The sequence below is a fragment of the Berghia stephanieae genome, chromosome 5 (genome assembly GCF_034508935.2).
Source record: "Berghia stephanieae isolate SIO BIC M18660-M18661 chromosome 5, UCSD_Bste_1.3, whole genome shotgun sequence".
Taxonomy (NCBI): Eukaryota; Metazoa; Mollusca; class Gastropoda; order Nudibranchia; family Aeolidiidae; genus Berghia; species Berghia stephanieae.
The window spans coordinates 40,515,320-40,535,319 of NC_088364.1; the positions used below are offsets into that span (position 1 = coordinate 40,515,320).

Sequence of the window (20,000 nt, forward strand, 5' to 3'; positions counted from 1 at the left end):
CATCTGTTTTGTCAGTATTAACGTACAGTGGGTGTTTTTGTAAAGCTTTTTGGATTCTTTTACACTTGACTTGTTTGAGGACAATAAAGTCAATGTCGTCTGCATATGTAATTTCCATAGGTATTCTATCTATATCTGCCGCCCTTGATACCATCAATTCCAATCCTTGTTGAAGATTATGAAAGGAATAGTTCTGGAAGATGAAAGATTAATCCGATTCTTTATGAGTTAAGTGAAACCAGGATAACGACCAAAATAATCAGTGCCCCAGAGGATAAATCATTCCTTGGCAACATCCGTATAAGAAGACAGTTTGACCCCTGTTTTATTATCATTTTACATAGAAATGCTTTAAAAGATGTACATCTGTATAAAATAAATTTAAAAAAAATAAAATAAAAACAAAACAAAAAAAAAAAAAAAAAACAACAAAAATAAAAAGAGAAAGAGCATCGGCATCATCAACAGATTCAGATGGTTTCGGTTTCACATCACAATGTTATGATGATCACGAATTCTTCACCACACGCACACATGTACAGTCGCAAACCCATTCGGTGGCTGTGCCACAATGGGTGTCGTTATAGTCGGGTACTTGGTTCAACTACCCATTTTACTCTCAATTGTCTTCTGACGCTATTCTGCTCACCGATGAAGGGTTTCTGTCGTTAAGCAGATACTGGTCTGTATCACAATGTCTCCCTTTGCTAGTACAAAAGCCCAGGAGTGTCTCTTCCAATTTCGAGAAAACAACATCCCCGCCCCACGAGGGATCACATTTTTCCAAGTTGACTTCTTCTACTTGGTATACGGGTCCCCGTCAGAAATCAAGTAAACTAAGTAAGTTTACAAGAGTTAATGATACTTCAATCGGCTTGTTCTTGGGTCACTGGCCATTATGCGCCAGAGAGGGGTTGCCAATCAAACCTTTAAATTTAAAAATGAATGTGCCAGCGCCGGGTGACCATCTCCTTCCGGACGTCATATTGTGTGCGTGTGTATATGTATGTGGGGTGCTGTCATAACTAGGCCCCATTCAACGAGTGATGTTGTCGGCTTTCCCACATTCTGTGCAGACTCACAGAGTTTGGGATCGACCTTTCCTGATGTTTATGCTTCTACGCTCTATAGGTGGCGCAATACTCCGCAGTGGAAGAGAAAAATGGTAGTGCGGAATCTCAAGAGCACCTGGTTGGCACTCCAAGAAAATTCGCTAGCTTTTCCAGAAGCGTCTCTGTCTTCCCAGAAACACATCTGGGATGCTTCTATCCAGGGCCAGTTTTCATGAACGAGGACTAGATTTAGTTATTTACTAGTCTAGTAAATGACTTGCTAGTCTTAAGCCTAAGCGGGGCAAGTGACAAGAAAATCGGATTTCCTGCACATTTTCTAGTCTGACTAGCTCGTCTCTTGCCTAGAAGTGGGCGTTGTAAGGACGGTGACAAATTCGGCTATTTTGTGCTGGTAACATCAGGCTCTCTAGTACACGATGGCAGGTAAAATACCAGCCTTCATACTTTTATTGCAAAAGATTTCTAAAGAGGAAATTAGCAACAGATCAGGTATACCTAGATATTTTTGTTCCGTTTCATATGTGAACTTAAATGTTGCCATGATCCATCAAATCAAAGGATATTGACTGCTGACTGATATAGACTACAATGATGTACATGATCGACCGCCAATTCTATTTTTAGGCCAATAAAAGTTTCATTGAAACTCAAAACAAATTGAACCAACCAAACAAAAAAACAGAAAGTGTGTTCTGACGAATCGCATTATTTCACATCAGTTACAATGCCAACAGAATAACATTTGTCTCCACTATACTTTCTAATAGTTTTTTTTCTTTGACGCAAACCATTCGATTTCGAGTCTTCTTTTTTTTAAACTCACAAAAATGTGTACTTTTGACGATCTACACTTATCTTATATTTCTTTAAAACCAGTTTCAATAGCAACAGGACGCATTTTGCCTCTGTCATTCGTAACTGACGTATTTTCTTTCCGAATCGAAGCTCTCATCCAAAAATAGCTGCCATCTTGTCAACTCTATGATGTATCCTTGTAACTAGTCTCCGACCAACCTTGAAGTCCGGCCTCAGCAAATGACTAAAACTTGGCCAAACTTAGATCAAAGGTGCCGTGATTTTAGTCTGTGACTTGCTTAGTCAGCTCACATGAAATCTGATTTTTTTCAAGTCCTTGACTAAAGTCAGAGACTAAGCACTAGTCCGCGCTTATGAAAACGGGCTTTCCGCACGCCAAATAACATCAGCCCCAGTAAGTGTTTAATGATCTCGTTAGAAATTCTGATCCAAATAGAGCAGAGCACTCCCCTCACAAGGTAAGGATGATGTGTCGATACTAGGTGTTAAGAGTTCAGATTTTTTTTTTCCTGACCACATGTCCAACCAGGGGCGTGGCTATATTGGTTGATTTGGTGCCTGGCACCGTATCAATCTTTTTTTAAAATGAATTTCACCATTAAAAAAAAACAACAAACAAACAAAAAACTGAGAAATGGTAAATTCCGCCTTTTACTTATTTGAGTACGTCTTTTCTTTATTTTTTTTTTTTTTTCGTTCTTTTGGATTTATAAATATAGCATGACTTAAGTCATTTTCTTCTGATTCTGGCACCACCTTATACTGTAAGCATGCCACGCCACTGTGTCCAACCATCAGTGATTTGGTAGCTAGGTCTGTTAGTCTGATGGCAAGTACTTTGCGATAGACTTGCTTCCTCCCCAAAGAGAGCGAGTAATTGGTATTGTCCCTCTCTGCTACAGAAAGTGGGATACATTCCGGCTTATTTCATAAGCCTTGTGCTCTGTTATTCCCAAGTTGTGTGAGGTAATTGGGTAGCGTATTATCCAAGGTCTACATGCGAGAAATAAATTGCGCTTAGAGAAATGAAGGTGCCGAACACATTGGGGCGAGGTCGGAAAATTAAATTAATTATCTTTGGATAACTACAGACAAATAGCTGCCAACCTGGTAAATTTCTTGAGAGGGAATATTTAGGTGTTGTAAACCATGGGGATTTAAATAAAGTGAGGGAGAATGTGTTTAACCGTGACAATACGTATTTATCTTTTTAAAGTGCAATATAGTGGTCTTTGACGAGATAAACAAACCTAAAATTAAAATGGTGTAGGTTTATTTCTTATGAACCTCCAATGTAAGATAATCTTGGTTAGAAAAAAAAAATCGGGATCAGAGCAAGAGATTACAAAAAAAAAATGAAAGCATGGAGTTTACATTTCAGATATTTGTGAAGGGAAATATTCAGTAATGTTAACTCACTCAGAGATTTTTGCTACTTTTCAAAATTGGAAGAAATGTATTAAAAAATGGGCATGTCCATTGATAGTTTTATTCAACTACCATTAACATGTAAAAACTAAAAACATTAGCTTTGATAATACGCCTATAATTTGTCTCAGAAAAATGTAATAAATAGGCGTGGGGTAAAAGTAACCCGGGTAAACTACGGATTTAGTCGGTGTTAGGGTTGAATGAGTTAATATTTAAATTTACACTGTATAATCATTTTTTTTTTTTTGGATTGAATACCTCCTAATCAAAGATATCAATTGATTTATTTTTCTTGTTAAACTCAATCTATGTAGGTAACAAATTAAATAGTGAAAGTATGAACTGTAATGAACAAGATAACCCTTTGATGACACCGCACAATGACATCAGTGTCACCAACACCATCTAGGTCTACGTCATCACACGACACAATTCAACCAGACTCAGCTGAGTGATCAGTGGATCAGTGATTCAATTATTCATTCATGATGATTATTCGTTGCAAATGAGCAGTGTATCAGTGATCCAATGACTCATCCATCGTGATTATCCGTTGAACGGGTCTGTTTTATCAGTTGAGCACCCGTCCATGTTTTATCCGCAGATAACCGGTTATGAGTAGATAATCGTTACAGCTCTAGAGGAACATCGTCTTACTCAGTGGCACTGCAAAAACTATATATATATGGCTGATACTCATGAAAATGGGATGCAGAAAAAAATCTAGCATATCTAAATAGAATAATCGTTTGTCATGGTAAATAAAGATTGGCGGGCCTATAACTCTTTTGTGCACCTGCCAACACTAAACATTCACTTTTTGTCTCAGCAACTTTAGAGTACCCGTTTCTGTGTTTGTTTCTTTAAAAAAATCGTTTTCATGTCCTGTAATGGTGTGCCAAACTGGGTTATAAAACATTGAGCTACTTATGGTGATTTCGTTTCATGCAATCACATTAACATAGAGAATTTTGTCGCACTGTTGTGATTGGGAAATCGAAGGATAGAATATAAGGTCTTTAAAATTCATGTTCATATGTAAACGTTGGTGATGTTAGACTTAGAGGGCGGTGATATGCAAATAACTATAATGGTTTTAGAATAATAAATCTTTGAAATTGGGGAAAGACTTTATGGACAACATGACGTGGAAACCGTACATTACCATGTTTGATGGCGAGGGGTGGAGTGGCACTGTGGTTCAGCGGTGTCGTCTTTGCTTCGTACCCGAAAGATACCTAGGTCTACTTTGAATATCCACCTTCAACAAGCCACCTCTTTCGGCGCTGTGCTGCGTCTGACACCTGGGTTTTTCCAGGATTCCCTATGAATAAACCCTATGACAAATTTCCGCATGAGGATGAATAAAGGGAACTTTATTGATATGTTATAAGGTAGGTGTCAGTGTGTGTGTGTGTGTGTGTGTGTGTGTGTGCATGGCGCGTGGTATTGAAATTGGAACTAATGACGAAGTAATATGAATAAGCAGAGGTGTCTTTTATGCGAAACAGCAACAGAGTGTGTCTGCATCTATTACTATTATACTGCATACACACACACACATACAGTGTAGATAGATACACACATAAGTACCATACTAACTGTCAATTTCATGGTAAGTCATCAGTGGCAGAAATCAAGGGGTGCAATTTAAAAAAAAACAAATCTTTAATTAATATTTTTTTAAAAATTACGTTGGCTGCATGAAATTAGTTCGAGGAAACAATGTTTGAGGTAAAAAGTTGTTCGAGAAAGGAATGGAATGATAACAAAGAATAATAATAGGGGAAAAAGTCGAGACATTTGAGGAAACCGTGCTGGAGTGTAGTATAAACATATAAACATCAACGTTAAAATTTTATATCGATCGATATATTTCTGGCCGACATTTGATGTGGATTGTACAGAGGTTAAAAAATTTAGGAATCTCCAAAGATTAACATAGATTTAACAATGTTGGGATTTTCAAAAATCTACAGAAAATCCGTATTTTTTGGTCACAAGAGCCTATGGAAAAGTAAGACAAATAGGAATAGCTTACAGCATGCAAGCCAAGATACCAAAAATATAAATTTAAAAAAAAATAGATACTGACACAGAATACCTCACAGAATGGAAACTATCTGTATATATGTATTTTTTTAAATACACTCACTCACAAAAGAGAATTAAAAAAAAAATCTGTAACAGAAAAAAAAACATGTATACTCTTGTGATGTGCTACATCGAGTCAATGGGTTAGAGCCGGTAACAAAGCACTTTAAAAAATGGTATTAGGGAAAGGCTTTTTGATACATAAAGCTTCATCTGTCCACTTGGTAGTAATTGGTTAGCTGTATCTCTTAGATCCGCCGAAGACGTTTCGAAAAAAGTATTTTGCTGTAGACTAAAAAGAGTAGCAAGCAATTGTTACTATTCATGAACACCTCAGAAACTGAGCTAATCTCTGCCTTTGCTTATAAAATCTGCAAATAAATGCACATGGAGTGTGGATGATGTGTGTTTAAAAGTATGATTCACAGGATTTCTATGGTAAACAATTTGTGGCTCAATCATTATTTTGCCTTTTTTTCTTTGGATTATTGCAACTGCAGGAAATATATGTAATAGCCATGTGTTAATATACGATTCTTTCATCTCTTTGTATTTATTAAACGAGTTATTTTTATCATGCCCAATATCACAACGAGCTTGCGAGTATGTGTTGTTGCATGATAAAAATATAACGAATTTAATAAATACAAAGAAATGAATACATTTATTCTACCCCTTCAAATAAGATAATTAGATATTTTGTAACCAAATGGTATGGTATTAGTACTTCTATTCATCAAAATTTGTATCTTTCTCCTTCTGCTTGAACGACAATTTGACCCAAAACTAAAAATGATGTTTTTTTATTCATGCGCACAGAAAGATTATTTTTAATTACCAATCAGCTGTCAATTACACCTAATTTCACCCCAATAAAATGTGCGAAAATATTCTGCAACCATTTAATAAAATTTTTATTCAATGCGTTCAAAGGATTACTAATGAGAGGGGTGGAATAATAAGAATTGTCTAAATTAGCTTTGGTATATTTGCTGCTCTCGAGTATTTCAACATTTAGCAAAATTAGAAAGATATGTTTTTATGTTTTTAAGGGTTTTACAGCGCTTGCAACACATTTACGTTATATCAGCGCCAGTAAAAAGGAAGAAAAAGTTCTAGAATTACAATTAAAGCACCCAAGAGAAAGTAAGACAAAGGGGAATGGGAAGGGATAGAGATCAGATGTAGATTCCAAGAGCATACCACTAATGTACTTAGTTTGAGATCACCCATAAGTCTCATCCGGACACAAGCACAAAATCCAACAAAGAGGAATACACTCAAATACTTACATTATACATTAAAAATAACAAATATAATAATACATAAGAGAGAGATGATTTCCTAGGAAAAATATATCATCTCCCAAACCAATAACTATGCATTTGACTGTTTCCCTCTCAGCCAGGAGCCCGACGAGGGCCAGGAAAAAAACAAGTACCGTAATCTCATTCCAAGACAAAGACAGAAAGCTTGTTGGATAAGATATGAGGGGATAGAAGACACAGAATGTACCTCTCTGCCCACTATGGGAGGTCAGGATCCCCACCCAGAAATTAGACAGATAGGTTGTTTGAGTAAAATAAATATAAATAGATATTAAATAATACACCAATCAATCGATCAATATGAAATTTCAATGACAAGCCATGCTTTTATTTATTCTTTAAAGTTCATATCAACAAACAAGTATAATATATATCTACATTAGTTTATAATCGCAAAATACAATGTTCAGACTCACAAAAACAATGAACAACAAACTTTCATCACATCACTCCGTTTCAGTAAAATAAATGTCAATTGTATATCCCCTTTTCGATACCCTCTGGTTTTGCATCACTCTTTCTGATCACTGAAAGAAAAAAAAAATAGGAAGGAAAAAATTATTATTAACAACTAAGAAGTTTGATAGCTAATTAATTTTGTCTATTTTAAAGTGAAAGACATTGCCATACTACACATATTAATAAACCAATAAATTAAAATTATTAGTTACTGGCTGAGCAAATATACAAATGAGATATAAATACAAATAAAAGAGGATGTACTCATGAAGTTTGCTTTGTTTTTTTGGGTTTATTTTTTTTTTTTGCTCCATTTAGAATTGAAAATACCTCAACATTGTGTAATAAAAATTCATACCAGTGATGGGCTTTGTTTTCATTTCAAGGCTGTCACCTTCAAATGGTTTATTTGTTCAATGAGACGAATGGGTAGATAATAAAATGCGTTCTTAATCAGTTGATTACTTATGCAACCGGGTATAAGTGGTATACTATGGTATACTACAAAAATTAATATTATATTAATAACTAAAGGTGCCTAAATGAGTCAATAAAATGGAGATAAAAATAAAGGGAGTAAATCTGACTCATGAATGAACAACACAAAACAAACGACGTTTCGGCCTTTGGCCTTTTTCAAGTAAGCACAAAATATATATGTTTTTTTAAATAGTTATATTAGATAATAATTATCTAATATAAATACATATGTATTTTGTGATTACTTGAAAAAGGCCAAAGGCCGAAACGTCATTTGTTTTGTGTTGTTCATTCATGAGTCAGTTTTACTCCCTTTATCTTTACCTCCATTAATATTATATCTTTGTTGCTTGTTTATATACATAAATGTAGTTGATTGCTTAAAATTAGATACTCTAAACCTTCAAATAAATTTTTTCATGTTTTCCATCCAGTAGTAGTAGTAGTCTGGCCCCCCAGAAATATGCAAAAAAATATCCCAAATTATGCAGGGGGGGGGGGGGGGGGAAGGCAAATTATGCAAGGGAAATTACAAATTATGCAAAACAAGAAAAAAGTAATAAATCGCTGTCTAAATTTTCCATTGCTTTGTTTACATTTAACCAATTCAAAATTAAAGAACTACAACGCAAATTCAAAACTTAATTTTTTGTTGTAGCACAGAAAAGCTAGATGTCGCAGAGACGTTGTGCTAAGACTCCTGCGCCTGTCTGACAATATCAGATTGTAAACAGAAAAGCTGCGCTCAGCATCAGCGCTGTTGATCGTGGTGTATATGTACCACTTGGCACAAGCAACCAAAGCGGGCACTTCATCAGAAATGGACTGCCAAAAATGTGGCATGTCAACAGAAGAGGTGATGGAGTTCTTCACCGCGAGGGGCCCAAGCTGCCGGGTGTACCTCTTGATCTCCTCCTCGGGTAGTTTTCAGCTTTGTGAGGCTCTCAAGTTGATCCCAAGGTGGAGACAGGAGCAGCTTAGCGGGGTTGAAAAATGGGACCTCTCTTAAAAAGTCAATCCCTGGCTGTCAAAGTTAAAGGGAAGTCACTGTCACGTATTTGGGAACATCGTCGGACTTTTTCGGTTTCATTTTTCTTCATACAATGAATGGTCATAAATTCATGCTAAAAACCATATTTTGCATAATTATGTGGTAAAAGGTGAATTATGCGGCCGCATTGCGGTAAGTGGCAAATTATGCGGCCGCATTGGTCGCGTTTTCCTGGGGGGCCAGAGTAGTATCGTTCGGCTACACTTCTATGTTCAAGGTATCAATCCAGATTCGGAAGTCATCACATTTGTTGATGGTTTCAAATCCCCCTTCCAGTTTTGTCTCTGGGCAATCTAGTACGAGGTGGTTTGCATCTTGTGGTGCTTGGTTGCACTTTGGGCATGTTGGTGAGTGTTGGAGCCCCCATTTATGCATGTTGCCAGCTGTTCTTGTATGTTTTAACCGTAGTCTATTTCCAGCTACCCAGTATTTTCTTGGTTGATCCTGTAGACCTGGGAGACTTTTACATGGATCCTCAATTAGTTCCCCACCTGTTGGCTTATTCCTTTTCCATTCCTCGCACCAGGCTTCTTGCGTGTTGTAGTTTTCTTTCTAGGTGAACGAGATTTTAGTCTTGATGTTGGGGGCGCAGTTTTGTATATGGTTTGCAGAGGAGTTCCACTATCTTCTTCAGCTCTGGATATCCATTTCTGTGTTGCATCCTCTCTCCCCAAGTGGGGTGGTGCTATGGCACTCATGACTGGCAGCCATTGTGTTGGGATTGATTTCAGTCATCCAGTTACTATTCGCATCGAGTCTCTTAGTTTCACATCAACAAGGTTTGTATGGGCACTTCTCGTCCAAACAGGAGCACAATATTCTGCCACAATGTGGCAAAGGGTCATTCAGCACATTGCCGTTGTGCAGGAGCTTGTGTGCCCCTATGACCCTGAAGGTGATACCAGCTTCGATGCAATCGTGCTGGAACAGCAACAGGATAGGAGACGAAGGATGATCCAACCCGGCGTTCAGACAAGGCTTGGCTTTTCCTGACCCACACTTCTAATCATGAAAGGTTGTGAATGGTTAAAATGCTGACTCAGCGTTTTACACATTCCTTTATTTTGAGTATATCTGAGAAAATATTCTAGTTTGAGGCCTGATATTTGGCATGATGACTCCCAGGAACATCCTCCAAAACCTTACAGAAGCTGATTTTGAGTATCTATATCATACTTTTACATATTCAGCCTCAAAGTGTACCATTTTTAGGCAATATTGTGGTCTCTGAATTTAGGGGATAAATGTCCTAACACAAAAACTAAAACAGCTAATTTAAAAATCTCTTTGTAAGGTAATAAATACACATATATTTAACAGTGTGTTAAAATTACAGCATATTCCGACAGTTACCTCTTGAGATCTACTTAAAACAATGAGAGAAGTTTGTCAAAAATGACATTTTGAGAAAAACGTCAAAATCCATTTCATATGCCTAAAAAAAAGACTGGACACAATTTTGACAATTAAAGTAGGGTACCACAACAGACAATTTATAAAAATCTAAAATGGGTTTTTCTTACTATGATATTTTTGAAAATGCATATATAAATAAGAAAATAAGAGCAAATTCATTGTTCAAGAAATTCTTTGTTTGCCAATTGATGTAAGAAAATGTTTCAAGTTTGACATCATGTAACTAACTAAACACCAAAAAGATGACGAAATAGCATATTCCATATATACTAAATAAATATAATATTCATACAAAATGATACGTAATTCACGTCAATGGGTAGAGAGTACTCCAGGGAAGAGGTCCAATTTTTTTCAGACATTTTCTTCAAATAGTCTTTGCAGAATAAAGAAGTGAATTTCAGGAAACACACAATTTTTCACATTGGAAGCAAAATAGCTATAATTAGGAGCAAGTAAATGTCAATATTATGATGAAATCGGACACTGCGATTCTTCTTTTATTGTAAATCGGTAAAATCTATATGGCAGGAGATAGAAGGCATAATTAACAGTAAGATAAGGAAACAAGTACAAATAGATTTGCAAAAAGTAATGGTGGGATTGATTGATTAACCTGGATCAATTAATCGGATCGCATGTGGATAAATCATTTGATTCTTGTTGGGTAAACGGTCATCTCTAAAATCAAATATGGCCAAAAAAATATTCATTAGCAATATTAAGAACCGATATGAGGATCAGAAAATTGATATTAAATCGTATAATATTATTATTATTATTATTATTATTATTGTTGTTGTTGCATTATAGTTATTGTTGTGTTATCATTATTACTATCATTATTGTTGTTATTATTGTCGTAATTATTAGGTATTATTGCTGTTGATGTTATTGCTAATGTGGCTGTTATAATCTTTTTTAGTACTCATATTACTAATTTTATTTGTTTTATCATCATCATTATTATTATTATTATTATTATTATTATTATTATTATTATTATTATTATTATTATTATTTCTTATTCATCTTCTTAATTTGTTTACTTTTACTTCTAGACTTATTATTCTTTTAGTCATTCTTGTGGCCATTCTTGTTTTTGAAGGTGAGTATATTGATTATACAATCTGTATACACATATTTAATATAATACGAATAAAATTATTATTTGCAATAAAGGTAAAAAAATAAATCTTACTTTAAAAGAAAAAAAATAACAATAAAAGTTTAAAAAAACAACAACCTAAGATGAACATGGAGACGTTATATCTACTATTAAACTGTCGTTCAATTTGTTGGCATGTGCTTTTATAATAAAAGTAAAGACACGACAAATAGATGTCTATGCATAAATATACACATCTATATATTCATTGACCAAAATATTTTAGGGACCTTTGCCCCTTCTTGTGTTATCATTATCACCATTAAAATAGTAATTTTCTCGCATAGGTTTTTTTTTTCAGCCACAAAAATGACATCTATTGTGAAACCCAATTAAAGTGTTAAGAACTAAGCGGACATTACATTTATTGCTCACCTGTATATCTCCACCTGTGTTGATGATAAGTGTCCTTGTCATATTTCATGGCATAAAACCCCAGGCCCGTCCAACCTTGAAAATTAAATTAAAGAGTATGATCAACATCAATAAAGCAAAAGAAATAAAACCTGCTAGAATGGAATATGGAAATGTGCCAGGTCACTATTGTTGTGTCTTTTCTTCCCTTAAATGTTTCCTTTCCACATTACTCTCGTCTTGTTCTAGATTGACATTGACATATTTCAGTAGGGAGGTAGTTAAATGAATAGTTCCTTTCTTTGAGAGAGGATATTTTCCTTGTAAATCACCTTTCAGCTATGTAATATTATTACTTTTAGTTTTAATATATTGTAGGTCCTTAGTAAATATTTATCTCTCAAAATAAGCACATTGACAGATTGCTCATGGAAACTTCTGTTCCCTCACTGCGTGGAATCAGCGCTATTTTAGTTGGAACTCCCAGGGGGCCACTAACCCTCCCTGCTAGCTACCTGTGTGAGGTCAATAGAGTTCAACTGGTATCAGGCAATGCCGTGTCCAATGGGGGCAATTATCGATATTTATGGGCTTGCATTATCTGGATTAGCGGGGAAAAACTATAACAGCCTCTTTAATTGTATTTCCTTTCTTTGAGAAATCATTTGTCTTTCTAAACATCAGTCCAAATTTGATAGTTCTGTGATTATTAGTTTTCTTTTAATATCGCAACATGTGGATCTTATTTTAAGTGCTTGTAAGTTTTGGTGCATTTAAATAAAAAATTCAGTATTCAAAACTCAGCGGCAGAATCTCATGGATTTTAATTAATATCAAAAGTAGATGTATGCATCTGTGTTCTTGTGCGATTTTGTCATATTGGCAGTTGTAGTTCTTGATTTATTCTTAATTTTGTCAGTTCTATCATTTTTAACCATTTCCATTTCTCTTACAGTTGTATGGATCATACCATAGAATCTCATAAGACTACACTTAACAATTTGTGTCGTATATGTGGTAAAATAAATTTTACAACTAAACAAAAACATCGATTGCTGAAACCTACACTATGTGAAAATTTTTCATTGGACCTCATTTTAGTTTATGGATTAAATCATAAAGAAGACCAAGATGACACACATTCTAAATATATTTGTTATACTTGTGTCACTGCCATCAAAACTTTTAAACGAAGACAAAGTGAAGTTTCCTTAAAAACAGCCAGGAACACTTATGGAAATCCAAAAAACATTTGGATTAGCTTTGATTTCTCTGTGAAAACAAAAACTCAATGTCGTGTTTGGGCTCATTATCTCAATTTGTTAGCAATCTGTCCACCACTAGTGGCTCCTTCACAAGAACACAATCAGTCACCTCATAAGGGTTCTGAGCATGTTTCAAATATTGCAATCGTGTCAATTAACAATGATAACTCACTATGTACATCTGAAACTAAATATACTAGCTATGATATCTCCTCAGACAACGTTTCGGGAACAGTAGAAAATGACAATAAGTTGAATGAATTGCTCGACCAAACAAATACAATATGTGATCCAAAAGGGCCTCAAAATAATCACAGCATATGTCTCACACCAAACAGTGATCCCTTTCCCCTCAGTGCGTCAACACCACTCAAATTCAACAAGACTTTCCAAACAGGTTATATAGAAGATGACACATTTAGTAATTGTCTTAGAAAGCCATCTGATGAACCACTGTCAAAACTAGAAGAGAAAGTTCTCACTCATCTTGTCAGAAGAAAACTAAATACAGATTCCAAAAACAAAAGCCTGATTAGATGCAAGACAAATGGACAACCAATTACTTTACAAAGAGTTGTTGCACCTCGGAAAGACACTTCACTCGCTCGAACACCAACTAAAAGACATAGTTCTAAATTGATAGAGAATGCACGAAACTGTACTGCTGGAAAGTCATCAGAATCCACAGACATCCAGTTTTTAAAAAAATACCTTACAGTCGCAGGCAGAAAATTTATAAAAAGGCTAGTATCAAACAGAAACTAAATGTATCAAAGGAAAAAGTTTTATTAATTAAGGAAGCATTGGGGCATAGCTGGAGAAAAGAAAATAAACTTAGAAAGTAGTTCAAGGAGTTAGGCGTCAGCCTGGAAAATGAAAAAGCTGTGAGGAAATATTCAAAAGAAGTCATTAAAGATTATATACAAGTAGAAAACAAATGCTTTGAAGGAGAGGAAGACGAAATTCATGTGCTTTTTGGAAGAGTAACTCCGTTATGTAGCTTTTTAGATTATATGCTGAACTTGTATCATGACAATAATAAACTTACATGGCACAACAACAACATCCCACCTGAAGAAATATGGGTCAAAATAGGTGGTGATCATGGCAAAAATTCCCTAAAATTCACCCTACAGGTCGCTAATCTCGCCAATGAAAATTTGAAACGATTTTTAGACAATGGACTATGTGATGAAATAACTGCTCTCCAATCACACAAATGGAAAGATAAAACAATCATGTTGTTTATCAATGGGGACTATGAGTTTTTGTGTAATCTCTATGGCCTTTCTGGTCCACAAGGCACATATCCGTGTTTGTGGTGCCTCATACCAAATCGAACATTAAAGACAATACATAAACAATGCCAATTAAGATCTTTACAAACATTACAAACAGACCACTCAAGATTCATGATGGAAACGGGCGGGAATAAAAAAGAAGCTGCAAAATATAATAACTCATTACACGTACCTATTATAAAAGTAACATTAGACAGTATAGCACCTCCATATTTACACATTTTGTTAGGCATAGTACTAAAACACCACAGACTTTTGGAAAATGCTGCACATGATTTGGATATCAAAATTATGTCACAACATACAGATAATCTTACACAGATAGGAGAAGCTGTAAAACTGTATGGCAATAATCAATAACTGGGAAAACATGTGTGAGTTGATGGAGTGCCTTGAGTTTCAGCAGTCATGTGAATTGTTCAGTGATCGTGAAGCAGACATCACAAAATATCAAAATGAAATAAAGGACACAGAGTTTAAAATATCTCAAATAACATACGCAGATCTCACTCCTTTGGGCGGTCCTGTAGCTTCATCATTAGACAAAATTCTTAAAAAGCACAGAATAACACCACAGGCATACCACAGCAGGTCATTTGTGGGAAATCACTGTCATAAATACTTGGACGCGTCAGTCTACACAGAATTAACACAGTAACTTGTGCACAAAACGAGATCATGCACTTATAATTTATTACTTATTCAACATGCAAGAATACTAGAGATGAATTTTAATGACCTAAATGGAGCCTTCAATGAAGTTCATAAAGCAATCTCACACACCAGGCCAATCAACACAGAGACAATAAATGACATAAAATCAACCATTGACACCTATATGACGCTATTTAGATGGCAATTTTCCAAGAAAACCATCCCAAAGCAACATATCCTCGAACAACATTGCATAAAATTCATTAAAAACTTCAAATTTGGACTTGGATTATTAGAGGAACAAGGTACAGAAAATAGTCATCAAGCCATTCAAAAGCTAGAGAAGATGTCTTGTGGCATAAGGAATGAAATGGACAAAATAAGTTTTATCTTGAAAAGCCATCTACTTCAAGTGTGTCTTAAACTACATGTTGATTTCAATTAAAGGATGAAGAAAAACACAAACAATAATATTTTCGTCTAGTGTTGTATATTTTAGTTTTAAACTAATATTTGGACATAATTCATGACATGGAATACTGCTGGAGAGAAAATGAGAAGCCCATGCAATCATGCCAAACAATAATTTTACAATAAAATATTCATATCTTTTAGGATTTTACTGCCCGGATAACAAAACTTGGTATGTGTCAAGATCATTATATTCACTTTACAAAAATGTTTGTTTCAATCATTTTCTGCCACTGTGAATTGAGATATCATTATGTAAATAACTACAATTGAATTTCATTAATAACTCTAAAACCACTAAATTGACACCCTTCTTATGAGTAGCCTTAAGAAGATACTTTATTATCAACCATGTCATATGATGAAAGAAACCCTTGCTTTGCATGTGGTGAGGGAACAATTTTCACATTCATGTTAGCAACTGAGCAATAACATAAATTACTGCAGCAATTAATTACCAACAACAGATCACAAATTCCCTCTGACCGTTACCTGTTCTGCCCATCCACTGACCTCACTAATGGGGTCGAATTGACCTAGCACTAAAATACCGCTCAGAGGGGGAAATGTCACACTGTGCCCTGTTTGAACCAGTCCCCCTTTTTCGTACTTTTTCTATAGTACTTATAACTTTAGATCTACAACTTTCCCCTAAAATCTCCCTTTTAACTGGAATTGAAATGACCTAAAAGTGTTGCAAGCACCGTAAATCCCAAAAAAAACAACTCAGGCAACAATGCTACGATTCCCCCCTCCCCTCCCCCCAAAACCCCTTGTAACATGTCATATATAAAGTTAACTCCCTCAAATTATCATGTTATTACAGCAAAACACAGTTTCCTCAAACCATTTTTGCATGTCCCGAGAAGTCCGAGGAAACTGTGCTCGAATGTATGCTACAACATTTAACAGTAATTGTGTTTTTACTTTTGAGAATGAGTAAAAATAACAATGAAAAGAGATTAATCAAACTTTTTAAGGGAATGTTTTCAATACCACTGGACAAGAATCTTGTATTTCCACTTTTGGAAGTGAAAATTCAATGACCAGCAGTTTGCTGGTTTCAATTTAGCTTAGGAAGAAAATGACATCGATTCAACATATATGCCTGTTTCCAACAATAAAAAAAATGTTACGGTACTATTACAAACTACAAAACTGGAGATTCACAATATCTGATTTACAATACTACCTACATAATATTTCTGATAAGACATTTCAATCTAATTCTTATTATAATCAAATTTTCAATGGAAGGAAGTTGATTGTTGATGAAAGATTAAATCAAGAAAACGGTCATGTTTTAAAGACTTTATAATCCATAGATTTTTTAAAAATAACAGTAGATCTCTACAAGAAATTAAGTTTTAATAACAAAATCAAAGTTGAAGTCACAATAACAAATAAAACAAAGAAAATTAACAGACTTACCAACTACAACTAGACAAAGTGAACCAGCAATATCTGGCTTCTCGGCACAGAGCTTCTTCAGCAAAGATCCAATTCCTGCAATGAATAAGAACAATTCTCAGATCTTAATCTCGATGTGCCAAAATGGATCCCGAGTCCACAGGTTTGGTATTGATGATTTGCCTGGATCGACTACCCAAGATGAACTGCTTGAGCTGCAAAATGATTTCGAGTTAAAGCCCCTGTTCAAGTGGAAAATGTATCAAGATTTCTGGTTGAGAGCAGCAATTTGTTGCAAATTACCTGCACTTTGGAAAGAGGCTAAATTGTTTTTCATCGCTTTCCCAACATCATATCTGATGAAGAGGGGTTTCAGCGTTATAACTAACACACATGACCCAACTTTGATAACCACTGATTTAAAAGATATTGCCATGGAAAGAGAGCTAAATTTTACAGGGCAAGAAAAACAAGCCACAATTTTTTATTCATAAAAAAAACTCACTTGGAATCTTTTTTGAAAACCGATAAAATTCAACCATTTTCCTTTCCAATGGAGCCATCTTCAACAATCAAAACTTCTTCCCGGATACCCTTTTTGTTGAACTTTCCATAAAAAAAACCCCACTCATTTCTAAATCAAACAACAAAGTAATGACATTTCAGCTTGAACAGCCATGGTCAGTGTTGTTCATTGGCTCTCCTGACCTAGTCAGGTGAAAGACCAATTGGTACTTTAGTAAGCTGGAGCCAACATTCAGGCTGATTTCTAAAGTCTATAGTAAATTAAATTTTGGCATGTTTTTATTAATATTAAGGGACAGTAGTAGTACTGAAAATAGTGTTTTCGGCTATTTTTTGCTCCTTTTCGTTATTTGCAGTAATACAGCAACCTAAGTTTATGTCTTATTTGTAGTTCTGGTTCGTTATATTGGATGAGACTAAGACAATAAAAAAAGGTTAGGATGCAGAGCGGTACTGTTTCGAAAATTGGTATCTTTTGAGTGTTATCAGTTATCAGGCTGGGCAGTGTAATGGAGTATTACTTACAATTACTTGTTTGACAGCTTTGGCAAAGCAAGCATTTAAAAAAGTTTTACAGGTTTCTAGACTTTAATTGGCTGTTTACGATTGAATATGTCTTGGTTTCAAAGTAATACAATTCAATTCCAAACCCGATTCTCAGTTTCAAAGCTAAATTAGAATATATCTCAATTGTCAAACTGTTCTAGTTCTAACGTCTCGTTACAGGCTGCCAGTTGACTAAAGTTCCTCATGACCAATTTCGCCTTCAAAAGTGGCCAAATGGAAAAAAAAAAACTCATTGATTTTGAAAAACAAAAAGTTGAGCAACGATTTTTAAAAGGAAGCATAATTCAATAGATAATTTTGTCACAAGATAAATCGACACCCAAAACTCTGGTGTATAATATTATCACCAGATAATTCAGCACCCTGAAAAGTTGAGTCTATATTTTAGTTTGTTGTTGTTTTCTGATATTTTTGTCTATTCAAAAACACAAACTCACAATTTCTATCACTATCAGTTTGTCTCCGTCACTCACATAAACGTCAACAGAACATGAACAACTCAGTCTCTCTCTCTCTCTCCCCCCCCCCATCAAACTCTCACACATAAATCTGCACTCCTCCCCCCCCCCCCCCCCCCCCCTTCCTCCCTTCTCTCTTTCTCTAATAAAAACATTTACAAATCTATCATGATTGCACATCTACATTTATGCATAGGATTAATATAATGTAATCTTCATTTCTTGAAATTGTTCATCTCTCTGCACACTGACCTACCCCAAACATTCCCCTAAGTGCACATCTTATTAGAAGGTCTGATAACCTTACATTGTGGGATTTTTTAAAAACATAGTTGTAAGGGGCTATATTTTGCTTTGAATTGAAAATATTTCCATTACAACAATGAGCTCATAACATCAGACCTACAAATAAGTATGTCATATCACATATTCCTCTTGACACACCAGGCTTTCGTTTCATTCAGAGTCCATCCAACAGGGAGCGCACACTACATTCTGTTTATTTGTTCAGACAATTTCTTTGTTTTGTTATGCGGATGAAGGGTTTACATTAAAATTGTTCATTGTTTTAAGTGGTTATTGATAATGTAATTGTACTTAATGTGGCACTTTCACTCACCTTCACTCTACTCTTACTTCAATTTAATAAATTATATAATATAACCTCGAGACTACAGTCTACAGTAGTGACTGCAGGGCCACCATTTTTTTTTTTTCATCCAAAGGTATGTCAGCATTGGCAGACTGCGTTCGATAAAATTTTGTTTTATTAACTTAATATTTGTTTTATAAACACTTTTTAGCTATATTTATGAATGAAATAGATATTAAATAATGTAATTTATTTGATTTCCAGTCGTTTATGTCTTGATTTTTCCATTCTGATTTCTATACAATCAGCGTGAAACATGAGTCCAACAGATGGTGTTTTTTAAACCGAATTTCGTGACTAAGTTACTATAAATACAATGTCTTTTTAACTGTATTTTTAGCCGTTAGAATTCCTGTCACTGCTAACGGCTATTAAAAGCAGATGTGAGAGCTCTACCTAAAGAAGACTGATCAGAGCTTTCTTTTACGTAAAATTGGATTGAATCCCAGTGAAATAATTGCAACAGTGGACTGTGAATATTGCTGGATGTAAAGCCTTTGAGATGTGAGTCATGGGACCATCTTACATGATGACATTCATGTAAAGCAGTAGCAGCTGGAGATGGAGAAATGAATCGTGGAAAAGGCATTTCCAAAATGAAAACCAAAAAAGAAAACATGATTGGTGAGCTGAACAAAGTTGCATTAATGGGAATCTGCTTTTTTGTTCATGGGCTTTAAGGTGCTTCCACACCTATACATCATTTCAGCACCAGTAAAAAGGAAGATAGTAGAAGAGTTAAAAATATTTAGATCAAGTGATCAAGCAACAAATAAAAAAAGTATGATGAATAAAAGGGATTAGCTCAACATAAACTAGAAGTAGATCCAACATCAATACATATCCTTGTAGCTAATCTGAAACTACATAATAGTCAAACATTGTTGACATTGACTGAGCACTGACACAAAATCTCCTCCAATATGGATACACTCCAAATGTTTTACAAAATATGTATTATATTAAAAGTCTACCAAATACAATAAACAATTGACATATATAGGCCTAATTTACAAGCGGTGGAAAA

General features: G+C 35.0%; 1 long non-coding RNA gene across 2 annotated transcripts in view; it reads right to left on the reverse strand.

Moving 5' to 3' along the window:
* Positions 1-2,531: 2,531 nt before the first annotated feature.
* The window catches only part of LOC144972910 (uncharacterized), a 27,691-nt gene continuing 10,222 nt past the window's right edge, over positions 2,532-20,000 (reverse strand). For both annotated transcript variants that reach the window (XR_013645449.1, XR_013645448.1), the window contains exons 2-4: positions 16,793-16,867; positions 11,692-11,766; positions 2,532-7,269 (exon numbers count right to left, since the gene is read on the reverse strand). This is a non-coding gene — a long non-coding RNA (uncharacterized LOC144972910). The remainder of the gene's footprint in view (positions 7,270-11,691; positions 11,767-16,792; positions 16,868-20,000) is intronic.